The sequence below is a fragment of the Arachis hypogaea genome, chromosome 12 (genome assembly GCF_003086295.3).
Source record: "Arachis hypogaea cultivar Tifrunner chromosome 12, arahy.Tifrunner.gnm2.J5K5, whole genome shotgun sequence".
NCBI classification, from domain to species: Eukaryota; Viridiplantae; Streptophyta; class Magnoliopsida; order Fabales; family Fabaceae; genus Arachis; species Arachis hypogaea.
In genome coordinates this window covers 25531525-25551771 of record NC_092047.1, presented here as the reverse complement: position 1 = coordinate 25551771, position 20247 = coordinate 25531525, and the positions used below count along the sequence as shown (strand labels likewise).

The window sequence follows — 20247 nt, the reverse complement described above, 5'->3', positions numbered from 1 at the left end:
TCTTTTCAATCATATCTTTTCAAAATCAATTTCTTTCCATTTTTTATTTTTTTTACTATTTTCGAAAATCCTTGCTAACAATTAGTGATTTGATTCAAAAAATTTCTTCCTTGTTAAGAAAGGTTCAATAATTGAATTTTAGAATCATATCTTTTAAATTTCTTGTGAGCCAAGTCATTAATTTTAAAAATCAAATCTTTTTAATAGTTTGTCAATCATATCTTTTTAAAACCATATTTTCTCAATCATATCTTCTCAACCACATCTTTTTCAAAAAAATGATTTTCAATCATATCTTTTTTATTTCTAATTTCAAAATCTTTTTCAAAATCACTTAACTACTTTCTCAATTTTAGTTTTCGAAAATCATCAACCAAAATTTCAAAATATCTTTTAATTAAAAACATTTAATTTTGAAAATTCTCCCCCCCCCCCCCCTTCTCACATGTTTCTATTTAAGGGACCAGGACTCTTCCTCAATGTGCAATTCGGACTCCCTCTCTCTATAAGTTCGAATTCTCTCCTTTCTACCTCCTCCTTCTATTCTTTTTTTCCTCTGACATCTCAAGGAATCTCTATACTGTGACATAGAGAATTCCATACTTTCTTCTCCTCTCTTTCATATGAGCAGGAGCAAGGACAAAGGCATTCTTGTTGAAGCTGATCCTGAACCTGAAAGGACCTTGAAGAGAAAGCTAAGAGAAACTAAAGCACAACTCTCTATAGAGGACCTAACAGAAATTTTCAAATAAGAAGAAGCCATGGAAGCCGAAAACAACAACAATGCCAACAATGCAAAGAAGGTGCTTGGTGACTTTACTGCACCTACTCCCGACTTCTATGGGAGAAGCATCTCAATCCCTGCCATTGGAGCAAACAACTTTGAGCTTAAGCCTCAATTAGTTTCTCTAATGCAACAGAATTTCAAGTTTCATGGACTTCCATTGGAAGATCCTCATCAGTTTTTAGCTGAATTCTTGCAAATCTGTGACACTGTCAAGACCAATGGGGTTGATCCCGAGGTCTACAAGCTTATGCTTTTTCCCTTTGCTGTAAGAGACAGAGCTAGAATATGGTTGGATTCACAACCTAAGGAAAGCCTGAACTCTTGGGAAAAGCTGGTCAATGCCTTCTTGGCAAAATTCTTTCCACCTCAAAAATTGAGTAAGCTTAGAGTGGAAGTCCAGACCTTCAGACAGAAGGAAGGTGAATCCCTCTATGAAGCTTGGAAAAGATACAAGAAATTGATCAAAAGGTGTCCTTCTAACATGCTTTCAGAATGGAGCATCATAGGTATCTTCTATGATGATCTGTCTGAACTGTCCAAGATGTCATTAGACAGCTCTACTAGAGGATCTCTTCATCTGAAGAAGATGCCTGCAGAAGCTCAGGAACTCATTGAGATGGTTGCAAATAACCAATTCATGTACACTTCTAAAAGGAATCTTGTGAATAATGGGACAAATCAGAAGAAAGGAGTTCTTGAGATTGATACTCTGAATGCCATATTGGCTCAGAATAAAATATTGACTCAGCAAGTCAATATGATTTCTCAGAGTCTGTCTGGAATGCAAGCAGTAACAGGCAGTACCAAGGAAGCTTCATCTGAAGAAGAAGCTTATGATCCTGAGAACCCAGCAATGGAAGAGGTGAATTACATGGGAGAACCCTATGGAAACACCTATAATCATTCATGGAGAAATCATCCAAATCTCTCATGGAAGGACCAACAGAGGCCTCAACAAGGCTTCAACAACAGTAATGGTGGAAGAAATAGGTTTAGCAATAGCAAGCCTTTTCCATCATCTTCTCAGCAACAGACAGAGAATTCTAAGCAGAGCCATTCTGACTTAGAAACCATAGTCTCTTATCTAATTAAAACCACTCAAAGTTTCATGACTGAAACAAGATCCTCCATTAGAAATTTGGAGGCACAAGTGGGTCAGCTGAGTAAGAAAATTACTGAACTCCCTCCTAGTACTCTCCCAAGCAATACAGAAGAGAATCCAAAAAGAGAGTGCAAGGCCATCAGCATTACCCACACGGCCAAACTTGGAGAGGAGGAAGAGGCAGTGATTTCCACTGAGGAAGACCTCAATGGATGTCCACTGGCCTCCAAGGAGTTCCCTAATGAGGAACCATGGGAATTTGAGGCTCACACTGAGACCATAGAGATTCTATTGAACCTACTTCTGCCATTCATGAGCTCTGATGAGTATTCTTCCTCTAAAGAGGATGAAGATGTTACTGAAGAGCAAGTTGCTAAGTACCTTGGAGCAATCATGCAGTTAAATGACAAGTTATTTGGTAATGAGACTTGGGAGGATGAACCCCCCTTGCTCACCAAAGAACTGGATGACTTGACTAGGCAGAGATTACCTCAAAAGAGACAGGATCCAGGAAAGTTCTCAATACCTTGTACCATAGGCACCATGACCTTTGAGAAGGTTCTGTGTGACCTAGGGTCAAGAATAAACCTCATGCCTCTCTCTGTAATGGAGAAGATAGGGATCATTGAGGTACAAGCTGCAAGAATCTCACTAGAGATGGCAGACAATTCAAGGAAACAGGCTTATGGACTTGTAGAGGATGTCTTGGTAAAGGTTGAAGGCCACTACATCCCTACTGATTTCATAATCCTAGACACTGGGAAGTGTATGGATGAATCCATCATCCTTGACAGACCCTTCCTAGCCACAGCAAAAGCTGTGATTAATGTTGACAGAGGAGAATTAGTCCTTCAAGTGAATGAGGACTCCCTTGTGTTTAAAGCTCAAGGATTTCCCTCTGTAGTCATGGAGAGGAAGCATGAAAAGCTTTTCTCAATGCAGAGTCAAACAGAGCCCCCACATTCAAACTCTAAGTTTGGTGTTGGGAGGCCATCATCATGCTCTGAGTATCTGTGAGGCTCCATAAGAGCCCACTGTCAAGCTATTGACATTAAAGAAGCGCTTGTTGGGAGGCAATCCAATTTTATTTAATCATATCTATTTATTTTTCTTTGTTATTTTATGTTTTTTGTAGGTTGATGATCATGTGAAGTCACAAAAACAACTGAAAAAGCAAAAACAGAATGAAAAACAGTATTAAAAATAGCACACCCTGGAGGAGAAGCTTACTGGTGTTTAAATGCCAGTAAGGGTACCAGAATAGGCGTTAAACGCCCAGTCTGGTACCATTATGGGCGTTTAACGCCAGAAATGGCCACAGAGCTGGCGTTTAACGCCAGAAAAGGGCACAGAGCTGGTGTTAAACGCCAGAAAGGGGAGAAAAGCTGGCGTTAAACGCCAGAAATGAGCAGTAACCAGGCGTTTAATGCCAGGATTGGCACAGGAAAGGGCGTTTACACGCCAACATGGTGCAGGGATGAGAAATCCTTGACACCTCAGGATCTGTGGACCCCACAGGATCCCCACCTACCTCATCTCTCTCTCTTCTTCACACCTTCCCATAACACCCTTCCCCAAATACCCTTCACCAATCACCTCAATTCCTCTTCCCCAAAAACCCCTCACCTATCAAAACCTACCCTCTTCTCTATAATCTCTTCACCAATCCACATCCATCCATCATAAAACCCCACCTACCTCACCTTTCAAATTCAAACCACTTTCCCTCCCAAACCCACCCATACATGGCCGAACCCTACCCCTCTCCCCACTCCTATATAAACCCATCTTCACTCATTCATTTTCACACATCATACACACCACTAATCCCCCTTGGCCGAACCACAAAACCCCCCTCCATCTCCTCTATTTCTTCTTCTTCTACTCTTTTTTTTCTTCTTTTGCTGGAGGACGAGCAAACCTTCTAAGTTTGGTGTGGTAAAAGCGTTGCTTTTTATTTTTCCATAACCATTTATGGCACCAAAGGCCGGAGAAACCTCAAGAAAGAGGAAAGGGAAGGCAAAAGCTTCCACCTCCGAGTCATGGGAGATGGAGAGATTCATCTCAAAGATCCATCAAGACCACTTCTATGAAGTTGTGGCCAAGAAGAAGGTGATCCCCGAGGTCCCTTTCAAACTCAAAAAGGGTGAATATCCGGAGATCTGACATGAGATTCGAAGAAGAGGTTGGGAAGTTCTCACCAACCCCATTCAACAAGTCGGAATCTTAATGGTTCAAGAGTTTTATGCCAATGCATGGATCACCAAGAACCATGATCAAAGTGTGAACCCGGACCCAAAGAATTGGCTTACAATGGTCCGAGGGAGATGCTTAGACTTTAGTCCAGAAAATGTAAGGTTGGCATTCAATTTGCCCATGATGCAAGGAGATGCACGCCCCTACACTAGAAGGGTCAACTTTGATCAAAGGTTGGACCAAGTCCTCATAGACATTTGTGAAGAGGGCGCTCAATGGAAGAAAGATTCAAGAGGGAAGCCGATTCAACTAAGAAGGCATGACCTCAAGCCCGTGGCTAGGGGATGGTTGGAGTTCATCCAACGCTCAATCATTCCTACTAGCAACCGGTCTGAAGTCACTATAGATCGGGCTATCATGATTGGAGAGGAAGTAGAAGTTCATGAGGTTATATCCCTAGAACTCTACAAGGTGGCGGACAAGTCCTCTACTTTGGCAAGGTTAGCCTTCCCTCATCTCATTTGTCACCTCTGCAATTCAGCTGGAATTGACATAGAGGAAGACACCCTCATTGATGAGGACAAGCCCATCACTAAGAAAAGGATGGAGCAAACAAGAGATCCGACTCATGGACAAGAGCATGAGGAAATTCCTCATCATGAAATTTCTGAGATACCTCAAGGGATGCATTTTTCTTCACAAAACTATTGGGAGCAAATCAACACATCCCTAGGAGAATTAAGTTCCAACATGGGACAACTAAGGGTGGAGCACCAAGAGCATTCCATCCTCCTCTATGAAATTAGAGAAGACCAAAAAGTCATGAGGGAGGAGCAACAAAGGCAAGGAAGAGACATTGAGGAGCTCAAGCACTCCATAAGATCTTCAAGAGGAAGAACAAGCCGCCATCACTAAGGTGGACCCGTTCTTTAATTTCTTTGTTCTTTATTTTCTATTTTTCGAATTTTTATGCTTTATGTTTGTGTCTTTATTACATGGTCGTTAGTATCTTAGTGTCTATGCCTTAAAGTTATGAATGTCCTATGAATCCATCACCTTTCTTAAATAAAAAGTGTTTTTAATTGCAAAAAGAAAAAGAAGTACAAGAATTTCGAATTTTAAAACAGATTAATTATTTTGATGTGGTGGCAATACTTTTTGTTTTCTGAATGAATGCTTGAACAGTGCATATTTTTGAATTTGTTGTTTATGAATGTTAAAATTGTTGGCTCTTGAAAGAATGATGAAAAAGGATAAATGTTATTGGTAATCTGAAAATTCATAAAAATGATTCTTGAAGCAAGAAAAAGCAGTGAATACAAAGCTTGCAGAAAAAAATAAATATGGCGAAAAAAAGATAAGAAAAGAAAAAGCAAGCAAAAAAAGCCAATAGCCCTTTAAACCAAAAGGCAAGGGTAAAATAGAAAGGATCTAAGGCTTTGAGCATCAGTGGATAGGAGGGCCCACAGGAATAAAATCCTAGCCTAAGCGGCTAAACCAAGTTGTCCCTAACCATGTGCTTGTGGCGTGAAGGTGTCAAGCGAAAAGCTTGAGACTGAGCGGTTAAAGTCATGGTCCAAAACAATAAAAGTGTGCTTAAGAGCTCTGGACACCTCTAATTGGGGACTCTAGCAAAGCTGAGTCACAATCTGAAAAGGTTCACCCAGTTATGTGTCTGTGGCATTTATGTATCCGGTGGTAATACTGGAAAACAAAATGCTTAGGGTCACGGCCAAGACTCATACAGTAACTGTGTTCAAGAATCAACATATTGAACTAGGAGAATAAATAACACTATCTAAATTCTGAGTTCCTATAGATGCCAATCATTCTAAACTTCAAAGGATAAAGTGAGATGCCAAAACTATTCAGAAGCAAAAAGCTAATAGCCCCGCTCATCTAATTAAGATTGATCTTCATAGATGTTTTTGGAATTCATTGTATATTCTCTTCTTTTTATCCTATTTGATTTTCGGTTGCTTGGAGACAAGCAACAATTTAAGTTTGGTGTTGTCATGAGCAGATAATTTATACGCTTTTTGGCATTATTTTTAGGTAGTTTTTAGAATATTTTAGTCCATTTTTAATTATGTTTTTATGAGTTTTTAAATAAAAATCACATTTCTGGACTTTACTATGAGTTTGTGTATTTTTCTGTGATTTTAGGTATTTTCTGGCTGAAATTGAGGGACCTGAGCAAAAATCTGATTCAGAGGCTGAAAAAGGACTGCAAATGCTGTTGGATTCTGACCTCCCTGCACTCGAAGTGGATTTTCTGGAGCTACAAAAGCCCAATTGGTGTGCTCTCAATTGCGTTGGAAAGTAGACATCCTGGGCTTTCCAGCAATATATAATATTTCATACTTTGCCCGAGATTTGATGGCCCAAACTAACGTTCCAAGTCAGCATAAAAATTCTGGCGTCAAAACGCCAGAACTGGCATAAAAGCTGGAGTTAAACTCCAAGAAAAGTCTCTACACATGAAAGCTTCAATGCTCAGTCCAAGCACACACCAAGTAGACCCGGAAGAAGATTTCTATATTAATTACCTATTTCTGTAAACCCTAGGCTACTAGTTTTCTATAAATAGGACCTTTTGCTATTGTATTTTCATACTTTTGATCTTGGAAAACTTTTCATCTTTGGGAGCCTGGCCATTCGGCCATGCCTAGACCCTCTTGTTCTTATGTATTTTCAACGGTGGAGTTTCTACACACTATAGATTAAGGTATGGAGCTCTGCTGTTCTTCATGAATTAATGCAAAGTACTACTGTTTTCTATTCAATTCACGCCTACTTCTTCTCTAAGATATACACTCGTTCTTCAACTTGATGAATGTGATGATCCGTGACACTCATCATCATTCTTACCTATGAACGCGTGCCTGACAACCACTTCCGTTCTACATGCAAACAAGCTTGAATGTGTATCTCTTGGGTTTCTAATCTAAGATTAGAACCTTCGTATTATAGGCTAGAATTGTTGGCGGCCATTCCTGAGTTCTGGAAAGTCTAAACTTTGTCTGTGGTATTCCGAGTAGGATTTGGGAAGGGATGACTGTGACGAGCTTCAAACTCGCGAGTGTTGGGCGTAGTGACAGACGCAAAAGGATTAATGGATCCTATTCCAACATGATCGAGAACTGACAGATGATTAGCCGTGTGGTTACAACGCATTTGGACCATTTTCACTGAGAGGATGGGAGGTAGCCATTAACAATGGTGAAATCCAACATAAAGCTTGCCATGGAAGGGAGTATGAATGATTGGATGAAGACAATAGGAAAGCAGAGGTTCAGAAGGAACAAAGCATCTTCGTACGCTTATCTGAAATTCTCACCAATGAATTACATAAGTATCTCTATCCTATTTTATATTTTATTCATCTTTTAATTATCAATTCTCCATAACTATTTGAATCCGCCTGACTGAGATTTACAAGATGACCATAGCTTGCTTCAAGCCGACAATCTCCATGGGATCGACCCTTACTCACGTAAGGTTTATTACTTGGACGACCCAGTACACTTGCTGGTTAGTTGTGCGAAGTTGTGACAAAGAGTTGAGATTACAATTGTGTGTACCAAGTTGTTGGCGCCATTGATGATCACAATTTCGTGCACCAACCTGCGTCTCGAATAAACCGAAAATATTATCAAAATAAAACCGTTGTATAATACCAAATGAACCAAAAATGATGTTCATAAATAATTGGATTTCGCGATTGCATTCTATTCCATTCAATTCAAAATTGAATAATCTAAACCTTGTCCACTTGATTCGATTCAAAAGAAAAATCCAAATCACTCTCATTCAACTTATTTGAACTTCAATCATTCATTGTTTTGAACACTATGATCTATTTCTGCCTGATCTATTTTAAATTCTTGCATCTGCTTTATTAGTAATTCGATTCAAATTTGAACAAATGTTAAAAAATTACTTAAAAATAAAAGAAGAAGACGCAATACTGGGGAAGAAGAAGAAGAAGAAGAAGAAGAAGAAGAAGAAGAAGAAGAAGAAGAAAGACGAGGAGGAGGAGAAAGAGAAAGAGACAGAGGAAGAGAAGAAAATGGAGAAGGAGGCGCGTGTGATTTGAAAAGTTGGTGTAACAACTTGGTTAGACTTGGTTAAGTATTTTGCTTGGATGTAGAACTTTATTCTAATAGTTTTATATATTTATAAGTTGGTTTCAATGTTAACTAAGTTCCTTTAGTAGCATGTAATAATTCAGTAAAATTATGTGATCAGGAGAATAAAATTTTAATATTAAGTATAATATATTAAGCACATAAAATATTCGATGTTATTATTGCATATTTTTTTGTGGTATATAAGTTAAGTACGGGTGCAAATGACTCGAACTAGATCGATGTAAGTTATGATGAAATTTGAGTCATACTGAATTTGTGTTGGGTAGAACAATTTAATATTTTGTTGTATTTACTCGACCAATTGGAGAACGATGTGAGAAAATTTAGTTATTCGAATTCCACATGGTATTAAATCACTAAGTATGACGGATGAAAAAGTTGCATATTTTAGGATCACATCATGTCTAATTATAGTAGGTAACACAATTTACTGGTGCCATAATTTACACAAAAAGAAGATGTCCAATATGTGACAAAAAATTATTTAGACCAATCACATAATATTGGCATTAGTCAAAAATAAAACAAACCTTAAGATATCGAGGCCAGAGGTTGATTGGTATCTTTGAAGGAAATAAGGCTCATCGAAAAGGATCTATCGATAAGAAAGACGGGTTTGATCAACAAGACTGATCGAAAAAGATAAGGTAATCGAAATGGTGAGGAAGTTGACAAATGAAGATAATTGATGACAGTTATGGCATTAATCAAACGAAAAAAAATACTTATATTTTTTATATTTATATGTTTTATATTTTTTGAAACAACAAATTTTCACTTTTGTACAATTAAATAGGTGATAATTTTTCTAATTTGTATACTATCTATTAATTTTTTTATATATTAAATAATTATGATAATAATATAATTATATTAAAATCAGCTAGCATATTATGGTTTAGTCTTAGATTTAACAAAATATATTTTTAGTAAATTATATATGATGAAAAATATTTTGTAAAAGACATTTCTACACCAATTTTTTTAGTATATATATATATATAAAGTGTGGTCAGATTAAAGAATAAAAAATTTAACTAGCAAAATAAAAAAAATTTAAAAATAATAAAAAATAAAATATGATCTGATTTTATGCTTTTTAATTATTACTGAAATAATTGGATGATATTAAATATAATAAATATTTAATTAGAAATATTATATATACAAAACTATAAATATTAAATTTAAAACATATTTTTAACAAAGTAGTTAGTTAATAGATTTTGAATATAATAATCTAATTATTTGACAAATAATATAAAATAAAGGACAAGTTACCTAAATAAAACAATTGGAATCCATATTTACCATTCTATATAAACCGCTACAGGGTATAGCGCTTTCCAAACTTCACGTAATCCACTAGAGGCACCTTTACGTAGAAAAATGAGTTGGGCAGAAACCGCTAGAGGCTGAAGAAGATGCCAAACTACATAAACTATGGCTGACTATGGCGGTTTATGAAGAAACAATGGGTAGCGTAATCCTAACACCTTGTAGTAGATTGTGTATACGTAAAGATTATCTCTATTTTTGTAACAATTATGCATAGAAAGAAATTAATAATAGAATAAAATACGTATAAAAAATATACTTCAAATTATTTTTTAAAAATATTACAAATTATTTTCATTACCTTTTGGGAGTGTTTAAGGAAAGAATTTAACTTTTATGTTCTGTGAATATAAAAGAAATTTACAACTATAATCAATCGTACATAGTCATGTAAAAGAATGGATAAGTTTAATTGAATAATAGTAAAAATCTTAATTTTTTATTCATTTCATTCTATTATTCATTTTATTATTCAATCTCATCATATTATTCATTTTATTCCATGCATAATTATTACAGAAATACAGATAATCTCAACGTATACATAATCTGCTACAGGGTGTCAGGGATTACACTACCCATTGTTTCCTCATAACCCTTATAGTTAGCAGCAGTTTATGTAGTTTGGCATCTCCTTCAGAAACCGCTACCGCCTCTAGCAGTTTCTGCTCAGTTAGCTTTTCCACGTAAACCGTGAGTGCCTCTAGTAGATTACATTAAGTTTGGAAACCGCTACACCCTGTAGCGATTTATATAGAATAAAAAAAATTGCATACACGTATGTTGTTTTACAGAGTTGTAATCGGATAAAATATGGGTTCCAATCATTTTATTTAGGTAAGTTACCCTAAAATAAAATGTATGTTTACATTTTAATGTTGCAGTTTACAATATTTTTTTAGTATAATTTTTAATGTTATAAAAATTTTGTTGCATAATAATTTTTTAATGAATAAAAATATTTATATTTTTTGTATTTATATATTTTATATTTATTTATGTAAAAATAAAAGATTATGTTGTCATCTAAAATATTGTATATTAAAAGATATTTAATTTATGTAGTAGGATATTTTATTTTTATTAGAATCTATCAATGCTTTTCGTTGTATATTAACCTTTACTTTTATTTAATAAAATGAAATATTGTATATAAATATAATGAATGTAATACATGTGTAATACATATTTGTGACTCGTAATCAGCATTAAGTTTACAATATAATTATATAAAAATATCATGAATGTAAGTTTATATTTATTATCAAAATTTTATATAGAAGCATGTTAAATGATTTCACATTTATAATTAAATATTTAACTTGTTTAGTATAGTTAATAATGTTTGAGGTCGAAACCATTCATTTATTAAATATGAAATCTCATTTCAAAATTATATTCATATAATCAAAATTTTAAATGCAAGCGTGTAACATGAGTTCACATTCATTTATTTTTCTGTTGACCCTTTGTTCCCTAAACTATTTATTATTAATTGCACATGTATCAACCATTAAATAAAGTTTCAGTTATGCTTTCTCGAGATGCTGACGCGTGGGTATTCAATTATGAAATGGACGGTGACAGTGTAACAAGTGAGTGAGGCAAGACATTTTGTCCACTAGAACCACACTCATCTTCACTTGGATTCATTTTTGAAATCTAAAAAGGAATTGCATACACAAAGAGGAGGAGGGTGAGAAATATCTGCATGGCTCTTCATGCAAAGGGTGAGTGTTACGTTGTATTTAGGGGAAGGACACCCGGAATATACAACACCTAGGAGGCGACAGAGCCACAGGTGAGCGGGTATCCGAGGAATCTGCATCGCCAGTATCAGAGCTTTAAAGCGGGTTGGAGAGCATGGGTTGATTAGATGCACAGGCAATGTGTGGGTGCTTCAAACAATGGCCAAGGTCTTCAACTTTTGTCACTTGCGGAAAGGGTTCCAGTTAGTGTTGCCTCGGGTTCGGCCGGTGCAAGCGACCCCCGTCTTCATCATGCCAGATACTTCACAGCAGACGCGAAGAGTGGTGGACCGTATCGTAGTTTTAACTCATCCTCACATCAAGTGTCACTAGAGACACATGCCACTTCCCCCAATGAAAGTGAATACCACCTCCCAGGTTCAGATGGTATGTCCTTTTTCAGATACGGTTGCCCTTTTTCGACTTTAGACTGTGATTAAAGAAATTGGGTTTATTTCTGAGTAACAGATCGTTCATTGTGGTGTTGTATTAGAGCAGCAAGTGCCATTGTGCGGCTTTAACATGCAGTCACCAGGCTAGAGGGGCGTGTGTCTCAGCTAGAGGTGGAAAACAGGGAGCTCTTAATGCAATTAGCAGAGACAATAGATCAGATATCAAATTTGTTCAAGTCAAAGTATCACAGCAAGTAACAATTTGTCCTGAAAATCAGCTGATTCCTGTGTATGCTATTTTGGGCGATTCATAAGTATTTGAGTAGTGAAAGCAATGCACATAGCTCTGGCGATATGAGTTTTTTTTTTTTTTTGTCTCGTGGTTGTGTTGTGTTTTTTGTTTTGTGTTTAGAGCTTATGGATATCATATTGTGTGTTTAACTGCATTGTTGTATTGATGGAAACAGGTATTGTTAAGAAGGAATAAAATGGATCTCCTTAACCTTCATAACCTATTTGGTTCATTGATTCATTGTTGATTTTCTTGAATAATGCCGATGCAACCGAGGAATTATTGTTTATAAAATCTTTTTGTGCTCAGATCGGCCAAGCATCCTCCATTGTATTTTTAGGCTAATTTGAATAAGAACTCCCATTTTAAATAAATTAGTTACATGGATTAGTCGAAAATTTGAATTCTTGATGGTTTTGTTTTTGCCGCATTAACCCGTAACTTAAATGAAGTTGATGTTGATACCATGTTTTTCTCTAGAAAGACAATGTAGGGTTAACAAAATAGTCGTTGCCAAGAAAGTTTTGCAAAAAAGCTAATCAAAATTTTCACCAATGATGCGTGTAATTTGAATTTGTAGGTAATTGGTGATCTAACTTTGGTAGTGGTCTAGAGTATCCATGAAGATAAGGTTCCATAAAAATTGTGTAGGAAAGAACTCATGGAAGCGTGCAAATTGTATTTGAATGATTGATGGCTACATCATTAGTCATTTCACCTGGAAAAATGTGGATGAAAAGGGTGATGTGACACCGAATCGTGACATATTCAACTACTCCAAGGATGATGCTGGTTCAACTAGGGTAAGTGTTTAAAACCATTCAATAGGCTAAGGGAATATTCTCTCACAAATTCAAGTAGGTCAAAAAATACCGTATCGTGTGGGTAATCTTTATTCTGAATTAGCATTTCTAAATTTGTTAACACTATCAACTCCCTAATATCCCTTATAAGAGAGGCACCGATGACGAGGGAAAGCTACTCTCACCCATGCTTACTGACAACAAAATTTGTTTTTGACAGCTTATGATGAGGTTTAAGTGGAGCTATGTGTGCAGACCACTCCACTAAGGCACTTAGCGATGGGTGGGAGGATCACCTGCCCCAACGTTAAAAGGAAGTAGAGTTGACTCTTGCTCTCTCTACAACTTTGATGCCCTATATTGTTTTACAAATTAATCTCTATCGACAAAGTGTTATAATTTATGGTATCTGCTACTACGGAGATGGAAACAGAGGTGGCGGAGGATATGGACGAACAAGGAGGCAACATTCTGAATCCGGATGGGGAAAATGACGGTGAGCATAATGGAGGTAGGGTTAACAACGAGGATAAGCCAAAAGGAGCGGCCGAACATGCAACCGATAATATGGATCACGACTCCAGAGATTCGAAGGGAGAGAGGTACGAGATATAGATTTCTTTTTTTTTTTGGCTTAAAATCATGTTTCACCTTGATGTTCAACTTACAAGCGATGACGTCTAGTGGTCAGGCTGCATGTGTCACTGCTGCCCTCGTCCAGCTGAATGGCACGATGAAGAAGCTCAGCCAAAACTTGTTGAAGGTACTAGATGTAAGTGCAAATTGTATTTGCATTCATAAGATATGTCTTCGGTGCCTATTGGACCGACCATGGAGTGAGGTTTATTTTTCCCAAGGTTATAAAAGTGTTTTTTTTTCATGTTCACAGATCCACAGGAAGGATGCCGATCAAGTGGGAAGCATAGTAGAGGACATACGGAGGGGGTTGGCTTTAGTCGAGGCTTGTATGGAAAGCTTTGTCCGATCCAATGACGGTGATGGGTCAAACATACCAACGGCCGCTGCTGGAATAACTCTAACCCGCAAAAAGAGCATTGTTTTAGAGCGCACACAAACACCGCCACCACCCAAAATGGGTGTGATGCTCGAAGCAAACTCCGCACCTGGCTCTAGCAACATGGTGCCTGTTCCCGTTGATGAGGACCAACACTAATTCCCAATCCTACTTGGAGTGTGGTCGGACGATACTATAATGCTGGGCTCCATGATCCAGTTGGATGTAGCCAAATCAATGCATCCCCCCATGACAACCAGGAGCACTTTGGGGTTGGGTTGCTCTTGGGTTGACCCACATGATAACAATCTGGCCAAACTAAAGGGAACTCAGTTTGCAGTAACGGTCTTTAACTTAATCATCTTTTATGGAAAACATGTGTCCAGTTAAGCTTGTTTGCATCATTAGTGGTTAACTTATGATTCTTCCATTTCTTTGGTTAGGCGAGAATTGGAGATGGCATTGTGAGTTCCGGAAGTCCAGCTCGAGGCTACCATAACCCAAGCAAGATCCCGAAGTTACCCTTTTTAACTCCGGAAGAGATGAAGAAATATGGGAAGATGAGAAGGGCACCCCGTGAGAGCCCATCTCAGGTGTCATCTACAACAATTGGTGTGACGTTCCCTTCTGTAAGTTATTTTTGAATTTGTTTGTCATGTTATCATTGCGGAACAATTTTGATTATATCCCCAAATGTCGGATAACCAATTCTAGTATATAATATAGTTTATTCGTGCGAAGTTCAAGATCAACAAAGGTATGAAATATTCTATCGAGGAAGCCCAATCCGTTGCCTACATATTTGGGGAATCCATGAACCCTAGTGAAACATTGTTCAAGAGAGGTGACATGAAGCTACACAGGAAAGATTTCTACTGCCTGTAGCCGGGACACGAACCATTTGCATATGTAATGCAGCTCATGGCATACAAAACATCATGGACCCAGTCATATCTTGAACAGCAAACTATGTGGTCACTCCCGCTACACTTCTCGGTGAGCATCCTGACCTGGTGGTTGGCTATGTTTATCAAGTTATGTTTTTAACCAATGTTGTTTTCTTCTAATGTTGTTGTCTATTTGATTCTAGGAATTCGTTCTGGATTCGGACATAGATGACTCTCAGGTGGTTGCCTTCTTCTTTCGGGACTAGCTACCAAGACCAGCAGCTCTAAAATATGTAAGAATTTTGCCTTGAAGTTACTCTCCGTGGAAATGTGTGTCAATTTTTTAGCTAGACAAGTATAAATTTTTGTACATTTCTGGCAGATCTATGTCCAAATGGCCGACAAAGTAGATCTCACCGGAGAGGATCACTTCTACCTGGTCATTGTGGACATCAATGGTGGGAAGATGTGGCTTAGGGTTTGCTACGGAACTGATGATTCAGTCATAAGAAGGAAACACGCTGCGAAAGCTGTGGTGAGTTTTTCATACTTGGAACTATATATGGCTTCATAACCTGCATGTTCATGGTAGTTTCCAAATATAACAACGGAATATTCTTTGAAGATTTCAAATGTTGGATATGATCCATGTTGGAATTGCTGGGTTCAAAAAATATACATTTTTTTTGTCTAAAAGGTGTGTCCTGGGTTGGGCCAAAAAGGGGAACCCAACTTAATTAATATGAAGTTAGGGCTACTGTTCAACTTGATTGGGCCCATAGTATGAACCCAATTTAATTACAATAAAGTTGGTCTTACTTCTCAACTGGGTTGGGTCAAGGAAACTGAACCGTAAACTAAGTAACATGCAGTTTCTGTAACTTTTGAAGTGGGTTGGGCCAAATAGAGTGAATACAATCTAATAAAAACACAGTTAATGTTACTTTGCAAAATACGGTTGGGCCAATAAAAAGTAATCCAGTTTAATTAAAATCCATTTTATAAACATGGTTTGGGCCAAAAAAAATTAAGCCAGTTTAATAAACATACAGTTAGTGTTAATTTTGACATATATGGATTCGTTAATGTGCAGACAAGGACTCTGGATTATATTTTGAAGGAGAAATTTTAGGATCTCAATCTCCTGAGCCGCAGGACTGCACTAGCTAAATGGAACCCTGAGTTTGTACTTGGAATCCCTAACATGGGTAACTAGTAAGGCAGTTCTTCTAATAAATAATTGACATGTTTTTGTTGGGTTGTATATTGGCTTTAGCCCCCGATGCTTGTCGTTTTGTTCCAGCTACAAGGACAAGCTGTGGGTGCTCATCTGGCTTCAGATGGAGCAATACTTCACGCTAAATCTGATTGGCCAAAAACGAGTATGTGGCTAGAATCAATATTCCATAGTTACGTATGTATTAAAACCGCTCTTTTTTTTTTTGCAACGGTAACGTAATTGTAATCATGTTTATGACAATGCAGCATAACAATATAGACCTGCTGGCTGATAAAATCTGCATTGACACTATCCTTGGATTTGCGACTGAGAACTTTAACTAGATGGGGGATGAATTTCTCCAGAGAGCTGCCGTTGACTAGAACAGCAAGCGCACCATGGCTGAAGTTCTACCTTGAAGGAAATTCGATGCGTTACATAATACTTATAGCAGCTGATTACATTTTAATGTATTTAAATTTTCGTCATTTTCTTGCATCTAGTCTACTAGGGTGACATATGCTCAGATTAAGTAATGTTAATGCCTGCCATTTTGAATCATGTATTGTAGGCAAGCCCATAACATTGAAGTGTATGCCGTCGGCACTATGAAAGGCAGCAGCTCCATGTCATGGGATGCGAACTCTAGGTAAAGCCATGTTGCATTGAATTTTGCATTGCACATGGTTGTGTTTTTTGCTTAGTATCCACAAACTGAACTGAATCCGCTGGACACAACCCCTCTCCAAACCGCAAAATGCAAGTACTTGGCTACACATTTTTCATTTTGAATGACAATAGTGTAGTTGCGTCCACTGCACCTAGTTGTAATGTTATTGGAATATTACCTAATGAAAGTACCTTAGTCTAATGGGCTTCATCTACATATACAGTTACCATGAAAGCACAATTTATTTACTAGTGTTATACCATATGATTCAGTTACACCCTCGACATGGCATGCAATTTGTGCATCTCATAAACGAGGTCGTAAAGCAAAGATTTTATAGCCTTATATTTAATACTATAATATTAAATGTGTATTAAAAATTTTTTAGATATTCAATTTTACATTAAAAATTACACATAATTTTCCTCCATATTCTAAAAGTAATTCATTAAAGTATATGTTGACAAAGAATCTCATAAATTAAATAACCTCCACACACACATCCAAAATTTTCAATGGCAAACCCAACCCCACCACTTGCGCACAACTCCGTTCTACAAATATAAACCAGGATGGATCCTGCTCTCAATAATACACATCAACAAGTTATGTGTAATTGCACTTGAACGTATATTATTTTCCATTCTAAATCATTACTAATATTTTTACAAATTTAATATTGTAAACTAACATGGTAGTCTTATGCATACAAATAATTAATTACCAGATAAAAAATGGACATCATTTTATATACTTATATATTCCTTTCATACAATTATAAAAAATAAAATTATTAGAATGATCATATGTTTTACCATAAATGACTTTGAGTCACAAGTTGTCATTAGTCACCCAAATATAGAAATTGATTATCGCAGCTAAGTAGCATGCGAGGTCAAACAAAGAAACAAAATGGTGGGATATGAAAATACGCATGAATTCATTAGCAAAATGGAAGTGATGACACAAGTCCATATAACACCACCATTCTATATTGACAGTCAAGTTTGACTTTTCTAAAACAAATATGATTTAAGATGTTGGATACAAATCACATTTGCACACTCATTGACTATAATGCAATCAAAAATTTAAAGCAAAAGTTTTCCCTACTTCAACATGAAAGCATGTCATTGCAAAGAGAGTAGCTGCTAAAATCTTCACACAAGTCCTTACATTTCAAAAAACTCAACTAAGCATCAAAACCCTTACAGATCCTGAATTTGCAAAAGCCAAATCTTCAAATGCGATACTCATCTTCATCAACCTGAAACGCCAAAGAGCACCAGCAAATGGTGGGATTAGTACTTAATTCAACAAGCTAGTTGCCAGACAATAACAAAGAAACCGTTGCTAATCAAACTGGTACATAGTATCATGTCAGACCAAAATAAGAAGCAACACACAACTGCATATAACTTTCCTGTAAAATATAAATGCCACTCACATTCATTTCATCCGTGTAGTTACACTCCTCGGCCGCCGACATGTTCTCCCAATCCTCCATAGCTGCGGCCTTGCCCCTGTGTCTTTCGCTTCCAAAATCTACACAATTCCTGGAGTTATGGGCTATCTTTGCCGCACTTACTGCAGTGTTGCACATGCCGAGTTTTTTCCCTAACAGTAACCCCTCGTCGGCCTCATCCATTATGTCTCACCCGCAACGGATTACGAACAGATACCTTTTCTCCACAATCAGCTATGCCAAGCCTTAACCGATGCTTCTCTCTCAACGCATTACTTTGGTTCCCTATCATGGATTTCAGTTCAGAATAGTCTTCAAAGTACCGGTAGGCCAACTTGATTAATTCTTTTCAATCATTTAGCAAAGCTACGTGCATACTCATGTACGCAACATCAGGAATCTCGCCTACCTGTCTAGATGGGTCCGTTGCAGGTTGCTTGGCCTTCTTCGTCCATCGTTCGTATATGGTCTTCACCGGAAGCTGAGTGATGTTCAGATAAACAAACACCCCCACCATGTGCACACAAAGAATGTCAAATGATTCCATATGCAAGCACAAGCAAGTAAATTCGTCATCCGCCTCGTCCTAAGCAACACTCCAAGACCGATCCTAGCAGTACATGGTGACCTCAAACAGGGAACACGTGCTAGTTTCTTGCAAGAAACAACTCTTACATTGCTGGCCAAAAGGAGGGCCTCCCGGAATAGTTCAAAAACCTCTTTCGTGTATACCGTTGCTGCGTAGCTTTCTAAAGCCTCCAACTTCGACTTAACAATGGGTTGCCCATACACAGATCTATAATCGGCGACTAGCTCTTCTTCTCATGAACTCGAGATAGTGCTGAAAATGCTCAATAAATTCCCATAGATTGTATCCATTACCAATAAAATTCCCAATCTACATGTTTAATGCCTCACATCGAGACGTCGTCTTCATCCCAGCAAAAAAAATTGCCTCTAATATACGCATTAGCTCACATATGCTTGCGTTCATACAAATCTAGTACCCACGAATTTTGTTGCAACCCAAACTCTTCCACAATATCGCTTCATAGGTTCTAAAACTCATCTACCTCAATGTTACCCATCAGGCAAACTCGAAACTTGCGAAGAAACATGGGCCGACGAATACGGGCAGTCACATTTCGTAGTAGGTGTCAGCTGCACAGCCTGTGATGTGCATTTGGAAAAACAGCATTGATTGCATTCTTCATTGCCAAATCTCCATCGGTTAACATCAATTTCAGTTCTTGTCCTTTCATTGCCTCAAGAAATACCCGCAACAACCAAACATAACTTTCCTCTAATTTGTTGCTGAGAATTGCACAACCAAATACAACAGTCTGCATGTGATTATCCAAACCCAAAAATATTACAAGCGGACACTTATACCTATTCCTCCCATAAGTTGCGTCGAACCCCAGAACATCCCCAAACGCACTATAGTCGTGACGGTTACTACCATCACACCAAAATATATTGTGCAGCCTTCTCTCCTCGTCCAATGAGAATTTTCAAAAACATGTTTGTATCACTCGCTCCCACTCTTCTTTGCTTCTCTATTGTTGTAAATGTCTTTAATTTCAAATCTAACTGTCTCAAATTCCCCGCATTAATTGGGTGGCAAATGCACGAAATATGGTTCGCACACGCATCCGAGTTTTTCTCATCGAGTTAATTTGATGCATGTCCCCTTCGTTGATTACTCTATGAAAACGCAACAACCCCCAGAACCTTGCATCTAGAATTTTATGGTTGTGTTCGTCACAAAACTTCTCTACGAACCAACGGCTAGTGCTTTGGTCAACATGAACCTTTATTTGTGCACCGCACCCACATCGTGTAATTGGTCGAGGATCCATTTTCCTTTCTACCCGATGAATGTATTTGGCATCTCTCTCACCTTGTCTCGATCAAAAAAAAAATTGCCATAAAATTTCTCCCTCCGATCCACTCTTTGTGCTTCTTCCAACCTTCGACCTCCGAATAAAGAATCCTTGCATCCGCCCATACTCATTGTAGAAATCATAAACCGTCTGCAAGTCTACAAACTCAAACCTCCGCATCTCCTCATACGTCAAAGAAGAAAAATCTATTCTATCAATCATCACAAGCTCGTGTTGCTGCTCGTAATACTCGCCATATTCCACATCTTCATCCACACCAATTGTCTCACCTA

The 20247-nt window shown here is 37.5% G+C and overlaps 1 non-coding gene across 1 annotated transcript; it reads right to left on the bottom strand.

Moving 5' to 3' along the window:
- Nucleotides 1–1166: 1166 nt before the first annotated feature.
- Nucleotides 1167–1274, bottom strand: LOC112731206 (small nucleolar RNA R71). Its single transcript, XR_003166994.1, has one exon. It is a non-coding gene; the product is annotated as a small nucleolar RNA R71 (small nucleolar RNA).
- Nucleotides 1275–20247: the final 18973 nt, after the last annotated feature.